Source organism: Microtus ochrogaster, linkage group LG1 (genome assembly GCF_000317375.1).
Source record: "Microtus ochrogaster isolate Prairie Vole_2 linkage group LG1, MicOch1.0, whole genome shotgun sequence".
NCBI classification, from domain to species: domain Eukaryota; kingdom Metazoa; phylum Chordata; class Mammalia; order Rodentia; family Cricetidae; genus Microtus; species Microtus ochrogaster.
Genome location: NC_022027.1, coordinates 52,977,444 through 52,986,928, shown reverse-complemented (window position 1 = coordinate 52,986,928; position 9,485 = coordinate 52,977,444). Strand labels below are relative to the sequence as shown.

Genomic DNA, 9,485 nt, shown 5'->3' with positions numbered 1-9,485 from the left:
GAGAAAAGGGGTGCCCACACTCTCTGCTCTCCTCTGCTTTCCCTTTACTCTTTCCTAAGTCCCAGTCCATGGGACGGAAATACTTATATTCTGGGTATCTTTCTTATGCATACAGTCCTGACAAACAAACCAACAACAATCAAAACACCCTTACAGTTAGCTACACCAAGAGGAAACCTCAGCATCCAGGTTATTCTAAATCCATCCAATTTCTCCGTAAAGATTGTCCATCTTTACTGGTGAAGAGATAAAGGCCACGGTCACAGTCCCCTTCTGCCCCTCCTTAGTCGCTCTGGGACTGGGCTGACAGAATCTGCAGAAGCTGTTTCTTGGACACATGCTCTGTTGGCTGCTTAGGGAAGAACTCGCAGGCAGAATCTAACAGGCTTGAGGTAGAAAGGATCCTGTAGAGTTACAATCACCGTGACACGTTTCCACACTGTCATTAAGAGGGTAGAGCGGCCATATGTTACGAAAGAGAAGCTCACATCTCAGGCTGGGTGGACATGGGTTTGCAGAACTGGTTTCAGCCATCTTTGCTTCAACTTATTTTCTTCCCACACCACCCTGTCCAAAGAGAGCTTTCACGATATTCCCAGATAAGAGCTTCCTGCCTTTTCTACTAAATCTTGTGTTGCAAACATGGACATTTTTCTTATTATCTTTTATTTATTAAGAGTTCATTGAGACAACTGTATGTACTTATCTTTGTGACCATAGAGGGTCTAAGTGCTCTATCTCAGTAAATATTTATTTTGTGGAAAATTGGCATTTAATTCTCTCTCTCTCTGTGTGTGTGTGTGTGTGTGTGTGTGTGTGTGTGTGTGTGTGTGTGGACACACACACACACTTCAAAGACAGAACTCAAGGCAGGATTGTTGAGTTAATGGCGTAGGCAATTAAGTATGTTCTTACACCACAATTATACGTATTTATGTGCCCTGTTAATCTTCTGAAAATGGGTGAGCTGAGTTACTAATGTAGGCAGTAGTAATTAGAGCATTTTCCCCATTTTTCAGATAAGGCTTTCTGGTTTTAAAGGTGATAGTTTGGCTCATTTGTTTTGGAAAATGTACTTCCATAAACCTTTATGTGGGCCTGAGTAGTATAGTGTCTGAATAGTTATTTTTAAAGAAAACCATTAAGTTAACCTTGTGAGAAAGTTAAGACCCTTTTAACCATTCCAACTACCTGAACCAATCAAGAATTGCCCAATTTTACACGTTCTCTATCGTTAGCAAGCTATCTATAGCTCAAACAGCAGTATTAGACATTATACCAAATAATTTTAGAGTAAAAATATTTTGTTAATTATATGCTTTCTATCTTACATGACGCATTCATGTATAATCTATTTGTGTGTGTCACGTAGAGACTGAATAGCAGCTGGAGCTGCTTCTACCAGCTTGTGTGAACAACCCTGTACATCTCTTCTCTAATGAGAATTTATTGATCTCAGATTGGCAGCTTGAAGCTAACCAGGGAAGATTTACAGCATGGAAGCTGGCAGAACTCACAAATCCTAGTGATTCCCCCCTAGAGGACAACCTGTTGACTTTTTATCTGTATGTCACTGCATGTGTGTATTTACTGCGTATGCATGTGTACCTTCACGTGCAGACATGTACATGTGTGTGCATAGCATTTTGCTTTGTAAGAAGCCAAGATGAGATAGTTTTATCATATAGTTTCTCTTTGATAAATAATCATCTTTGAAAACGCAAGGAATCTTATATAAGGAATAAGTTAATGTCCCTCTTCAGGAACAAAGTAGTTCCAATCATATAGTGGTGATTTAAAAATGTAGCTAGGAAGTTAAGTGCACATTCAAAAAGTAATTTATAGGTCTAAAATTTATTGACGGAATCATCATATATCAATAAAAATTCATCTAAACTTCAGATATATCCCTAAATAATTGTACCCCCTTCTGCTATCTGATTTTCCCTGCAGAGCTATCTGCTTTCAGTAGCGGCACCATTTGCTTCCTGAATTGATTTGTAATGCCTGCCAAGGGAAAGCAGGAGCAGGCATCCATTTTTCTCTGGAAGCAGATGTTACACACTGCTAGCACTGTAACACATGCAGGGGGTTGTGTGCACCGGCATCCCTCTTCCTCCTGAGAAGTGAGCTGCTCTAAGCAGGTAACTGACTCACAAAGAGGGAAGGATGCTTTGTCAGAACAGGCAGAGGTTTTCCAGCAGCTCGTCAAAGACGAAGCTTCCCAGGTGTTCTGAGTGTTCAGTCCTTACTTCTAAGGTGCTCAGTCTTCTCCATCCTGGGAGCACAGCCCCCCTCCCCAACTCCCATCAGGCAGTGGTCAGACTACCAACACTGATTGATTAAGGAAAAAAAATTCAAGCTCAAATAACCTGAGGTTCAAGATCTTGCAGCTACTGGAGAATCTGTCCCTCAATAATTATTTTTTCCCTTTAGTTCTTCCTCTTTGTATTTACGTTTTCATTTGTGATTAGGAAGATGTTATCAAGAAAATAATTCCCATTTTAAAAGCAGTGACCAATGAATAGATAACTTCGGGCCAAAAAAATTTCCATTAATTATTTTATTCCATGAAATCAGTTTTTCCAATTAAAGCTGCAAGTAGCTAATAATCCTAATTTGTAACACTATTAATATTTTTGATTCATTTAAGCCCCATTTCATTGAGAAATTATAATACTGCACTGATGACAATTTAAAAATTGTATCTCTCTACTGAGTCCTCCTGAGTGCTGCAGGAGAAGGGGGTGTTTGTCATGTGCTGGGATGTGCCCGAAAGAAGGACGCTGTAAACAGATAAGATACAGCTCAATTCTGTTTAAGAGAGTTTCATAAGCTCCTTGGTAATAAATTAACACGAGCCAAAGTCCATGTTCTTATTCCTTTCACTTGAGTTTGGTTTTATGCTTTACAAAGTCCATTTATTGGCTACTTGTAAACATCTCACAGCCAGAGGATCTGGTGTCCAGCCAGGAGACACTCACTGTAGCTCAGTAGAGGACACACACAAAGGCAAACTCATTCATCTCACTGGAATGGGCTCATTAGTGAGCAGCATTCATCTCTAAGAAAGGTGATTAGTGACATTTATTAATATGATATACATATTCTCCCTGTAACTAATCTCAAGAAACCTAGGTGGTACAAAGGCAGATACAAAGGGATGCTGAGGATTGGCTTTAAGACTTACTAAGATCCTGCACCAGGGTACCACTGGCTAGTCCACATCCTGATATCATCATCACTTAATCTGCTTAATTTCCAGCCCACTAGTATTGAGGTTTTTTATACAAAGAAATTAGATGTGTTTCTGTACGCTAGCCATGAACAGACAACAAATCAGTTTAAACTATCACCATGAAGAAAAATCCTGAAGCTATAACTTTCAGTAAATGAAGTGCAATCTTTGCACTTGGGAAACTATGAATATTGAAAGAGTTAAGGTGACCTAAGTAGATGAAAGGCACTTGGTCACTCTTCACTTTATTGGATGGGTAAGGCTGGTCTTCCCCGGGGTGGTTTATTGGACAGTCAGTTAAAAAAATCAGTGGGTTTTTTCCCCAGAAAATTTCAAAAGTTATCTTAAGATTCAAACAGAATAGCCTAAATAATCCTGAGAGAATACAGTTGGAAAATTTGCATTTTTCTGATTTGCATACTAACAAAGTCATGCTACTAAAGACAGTATTCACTACTTTTCTCATTGCTGAAATGTGCTGACAAAGGCACATTTTGTAAGGAAGGGCTTGTTCTGGACCATAGTTTGAGGGGACACAGTCCCTCACAGCAGGAAGGACGCCAAGGAGGGAAGGTACGTTGGTGTGGTGGGAGAGTGAGGCAGCTGGCCAGGGTACTCGTACTCCAGGAGCACAGGGAGGTGATGGCCGAAACTCAGTTAGCTTCCCCTGTTTTCCATTGCATTTAGTCTGGGACCCTAGGACACGAGATGAGGTCACCCACATTTAGGAAAGGTATACCTTCTACAGTTAAGCCTACCTAGAAACACCCTTAAAGCTGGGGCAGAGGAGTGTCGTCTGGAGGATTCCAAATCCAGCTAAGTTTACGATGAAAATGACATCACAATCTATGACTGCTACTGAACCCCTTAGGTACAAAGTATTAAAATGGGTCTAACACCTACTAAGGTGCATATAAGGCACACATTCTCTCTCTCTCTCTCTCTCTCTCTCTCTCTCTCTCATACACACACAAGTTTATTTGAATTTTTAGCCAAAACTGAGGAGAAATTCTCAGTCTATCTTTCAGTTTGTCTATGAGTTACAATGTTGTAATTCATAGAAAATATTAAATTAAAGCAAGGAAATACATATAAGGAGGTTTAGCTATGAGCCCCACTTTCCCAAACTTGGAGAAAAGACTTTTCCCTGGAGCCAGAGTTCAGGGCTTTGGGGCAGGCTGTTTCCACTCCAATTGTTGCTGGTGATTAGGGTCTGACCAGGTTGCCAGTGGTTGGAATCTTTCCAGGTATTTCCTAGTTCTTTTATTTTATTCAAGAATGGAATAAAGGGACACACGGGTCGCAAAGTAGCAAGGATAGTTTATTCAGCCCCAAGTTTTATTGGGTGGAAATATGGACGAGGGATGAACTGGTCAGTGTTGTTCTCACTCAGAAGGTGCCCATGTACCTCTCCGTTTCAGTTATGACTCCCAGAAAGAGGCCCTTGTTTAGGATAAGAGAGGTAAGGAGAAAATGAAGCCTCTCATTTGGCATTTGACCAGGACAGAATAAAAGACTTGGCTTGAGGCAAGGACATTTGGACTGTTATACAAGGGGAAAAATCTGTTTACCTTTGGGGTTCTCTACCCTGAACTGCTAGCCAGTTTCTGTCTCTATTTTATTACTATGGAGCTACTAGATGTCTTGCAGGCTGCTGGTTATACTGTTCAGAGAAGGTTGCCATATAGCCAAAGCCAACTGGAGTCTGCTGTAGTCATAGGGCCACTAGATAGTTCCTGGCCGCTTGGCCCTGAAATAATCACACAGAAATTGTATTAATTAAATCACTGCTTGGCCCATTAGCTCTAGCTTCTTATTGGCTAAATGTTACATTTTAATTTAACCCATTTCTATTAATCTGTGTCTCACCACGTGGCTGTAGCCTACTGGGTAAAGTTCCATCTGTCTGTCTCCTGTGGGGCTCCATGGCTTCTCTCTTGACTCTACTTTCTTTCTCCCAGAGTTCAGCTTCGTTTTCCCTACCTAGCTCTGTTTCCCTATAGCTCTGCTATAGGCTCACAGCAGTTCTTTATTTATCCATGGTAATCACAGCATACAGAGGGAAATCCCACATCAGTTTCCACTTGCTAAGATACTCTGTGCCTGATGGCCTCACCACCATCATATTTTCTGTAGGAAGCTGCAGTTTCTAGAAACATATCCTACTTCCTAGGGCTTTGATGATTTCCATGGCAGCCCAAGTACAGATCAATGGCAGAACTGAGCGTACAGCAGTAAATCTCCACTACAGAAGAGGATTGGTTAACATTTCACAAGGGCACCCTGACAGTTTTAGAGGGGAAAAACACCTTTAGAGTAAATGGTGCCGCAACAAGCAGAGACCCACCTACCAAAGGATGAAGATGGATCTCTGCCTCAGAACATGTGCTGACGGGAGTCCAAAGTGAGTCACGGAAACTCAGTGTAAAAACCAAAATGGAAAACTCGTAAATGAAATTATGGGAGCAAATATTCGCCGTCTTAGGTTAGGGAATGCCTTTTAGAATGAACAACACAAGCTCAGGAACAGAAAGAGCAAATCTGACGTCATTGTGTGTGAGGGGAATCACAAGAGAAAAGATAATCCATAATAAGAATACCATTTGCCAATCACACCTCTGAGAAGGACTTGTTCCCAAGGATGAAGTGCTTTTATGGCCCAATAATAAAAAGAAAATGAAGCGATTTTTAATTGATCAAATCATACAAGCAGATTTTTCTCCAAAGAAAGTATACAAATGACCACCAAGTGCATGCAAAGGTATTTCAAATGCTTAGCTGCTGGGCAATGCAAGCCATCCACAGTGGCATTCAATTGACGCTTACTCAGTGTCTGTAATCAAAAAAGCTGATACATGCTAGGAAAGGTGTGGGGCTAATTCTTTAAAGCTGCCCGTAGGAGAGTAGACAGCCGTGCTCACTTTCAGAAACAGTTCCATGCTTCCTCAAATAGAATCAAGTCAATAGAACTCACAGAGAGTTGCTCAGTACCCAAGTACTATGAAAACATAGCCATACCAAGTGTCCATATGAACGTTCATGACAGCATTGGGGCAGCATGATTCATAACGCAGTATTTAGCAAATGCACATCAACCAGGAAGTGAGTAAACAGAATGTGATGTGTGGGGTGATAGCTATTATTCCACTATAAAGGCACGGAATGCTGGCATGCCATTTAAGCTTCTTCTCTGGAGATGTATTTTGCTCTAAGCAGTATCGGACAGAAGCCAGTAATGTTCACACTGTATGCTTCCGTGTATGTGAAGTGTTCAGAATGCACAAAACCACGGAGGACAGAAGCTGCTGAGTCCTGCAGGGACAGTTCAGCCTGTGATGATCTCCATTCTATCTCCCAAGCCCCCGGGAAAAGCTGGACACTGGGGTACATGCTTGTGAACCCATTCCTGGAGAGGTAGAGGAAGGAGAATCTTTAGGACTTGCTGGCCTGCCGATCAGGCCTACTTAGTGAGCTCCAGGCCAACGAGAGACTCTACCTCAAAAAGCAAGAGGTGGACAGTGCCTGGGGCATGACACCTGAAGTTGTTCAGTGGCCTTCATGTGTACATGCAAACATGTATGTACACACATTCACACGCGTATTTTTTCACAAAGGGGTGCAAGTATGTGCACACACACATTTGATGGACGGTGGAGAAATCGAGTGTAAGACTTCCTTCTGGGTGATGAAAACGCTGCACATTTGAGTGTGCATGCTGTACAACTCAGAATTCATTTAAAAGCAATGAATTGTGCAAATCGAGTTTATAACATATCTGATACATGAGTTATAGCTTTATAAAATGATTGTGGGGAGATATAAACATGTTTTAACTCTGCAGTAAAAATCTGCGTATAAACTGTGCTCTTTTGATTTAAAAGTCAAACATAACAGTTACATCGTCCCAGACACAAATGGACAGCATGAAAAAGCAAACCCTTTCTGTTAAATCTATAATCGATCCTGCACTTATCAGAGTATTGTGCGCTGTTTTTATCCCAGCCATGAAGATGATCCTCCTAAGAGGAGCATCCAAGAAGCACTGGGGTTTTAGAGATTAGCACCTTCTGAAGGAACAGGAAGATACTGATCTGATGTAAATGCAGGATGGAAATGCAGCTGATGGAGTTCTAGGGCAGGATGGAAAGGCAGCTCCACTGTGGGGTCCCTGGCTGACTGCGAGCAGTGTGAGGAGCTAGCCTACCTCTGCACCATTTCTATGAGGGTTGTAACTAGGCAATATTGGAACAAACTGAAGCCAGGTAAATTTACTTTATACACCACTTTGGTAAAGGTAGTAATTATTTACAGGGAACTGGCAACTTTTAAGATTAGGAGTATGAGCATTTTTTTTTTTTAAAGAATTTAAAAGGCATGTTACATATACAGAGTTTCTGTATATGCAACTACCAAGGTAGAAAGGTATACAGAGAGGATGATCACAGATAGGGAAATTAATAGTGAGGAGCACTAGGGAATACAAGAACAGCTTAGTCAGCCTGGCGGTGGTGGCGCAAGCCTTTATTCCCAGCAGCACCTGGGAGGCAGAGGCAGGCGGATCTCTGTGAGTTTGAGGTTAGCCTGGTCTACAGATCGAGTTCCAGGACAGGTAGGGCTGTTACACAAAGAAATCTTGCCTTGTTTGAAAAACAAAATAGCTAACTAACCAAATAAATAAATAAATAAATTTAGTCATTAACTTGGGCATTGGTGCACACTGAGGTTTCTTTAATGTATTCCTCATAGTTTATATAAGCATTTTACAATCAAATAAAGCTCTAAATGCATGCAAGTGAAGAAGTTGTATGGGGTTAAATGTCTGAAATGCCCTCTAGTTACTTTTACATTTTTATGAAATTTTCCCATAAAATATCTGCTGTTGGAGCACATCCTTGAAACGCTTCCTCCTCTTGAGTTTGTCCTGCTTTCCAAGTCTGTGTGACAATTCATTTGTCCCACACGTTAGCTATAGTCTCACCACACAGATCCTTCACACAATTGCTTCTCCAGTGTGACATTTCAGTGGGAAGTTTTCATTCTTTTTTTTTTAAGATTTATTTATTTATTATATATACAGTGTTCTGTCTGTCTGTATGCTTGCTGGCCAGAAGGGGCACCAGATCTCATTACAAACGGCTGTGAGCCACCATGTGGTTGCTGGGAATTGAACTCAGGACCTCTGGAAGAACAGGCAGTGCTCTTAACCTCTGAGCCATCTCTCCAGCCCGGAAGTCCGGAAGTTTTCATTCTTATAGGTTGGTTAAGCTACAGGTTTGAACAGCAACCTCTTCTACAAAGCACACACTTCATTAACACACCACCTAGGCATCAAGAACATAGAAAAGGGGAAGGCAGGAAACTGGCTGTGTTCAGGTTGCTGTGGTCTAATTTTGCTTTCCAGTGCCTTTGGCTCATCTTTGCTTTGCCGTTCTAAGTGCCTTCCCAGAGTTCCAGGGTCTCGTAGCCGGATAAAAATGTTTTCAAATGAATAACCCAATATTTGCAGATCCCAAGCGAGCCAGTCTGTTGAAGGGAACTCAAACTTAAAGGTGCACACGGGCTTAGTTTTTTGTTTTCTCTTTATTGACTTCTCTCAAAAGTTTTGGCTTTTCTACATGGCTTTAACCTTTTGGTATTATATTTAATGATTAACTAATTAATACTCTGTTTTATATACTTTCATTTTCCTAGAGCTGTAGTCATTAAAAAAATCCAGGTCACTGGGCTTCACCTTCACCCGTTTCTGGGCTAAGACCACCACTTGTGTTTCTTTTGCTTCATCATGAGGAACATCGGGATCAGGCTGCTCCATTTAAAAGACTTTATGCTTCTCTCATCTCCATAACTTAGTGACTTTTTGTCCCTGGATGCCTACAGTCTCTGTGGTCCTAATTAAGGATGCAAATGCCTTGGCTTTAAGCAAGCTCTGTTACATGACAGTGCTGTGGAATTTAGGGTTGGGGCAGAGCGACTAGTGATTCCTAACTTGGAGTGGAATTTGATAACCATTAGCCTGTGGATAAATGTGGCCTGTGATGGGGATTCTGAATTGTTCGGTCTGATTTTCACCATCTAACTCAGTTTTCAGTTTCTGGTGTCAGTTCTGTTGTAGTTTAGAAAAAGCAGCAGGAGAAAGACACGCCATGTGACAGAGCTCAGGTGGAGGGATTTGTTTTTAATTGGGGGAAAGTGAATGGGAAAAGGAGAGAGGGGAGAGGAGACTGTCCTCTGGGGACAGGAGAGAGAG

General features: G+C 41.4%; 1 protein-coding gene across 5 annotated transcripts in view; it reads left to right on the top strand.

Annotated features, from left to right (window-relative positions):
• The window catches only part of Mapk10 (mitogen-activated protein kinase 10), a 297,033-nt gene that overhangs the window by 281,735 nt on the left and 5,813 nt on the right, over positions 1-9,485 (top strand). The window lies entirely within an intron of this gene.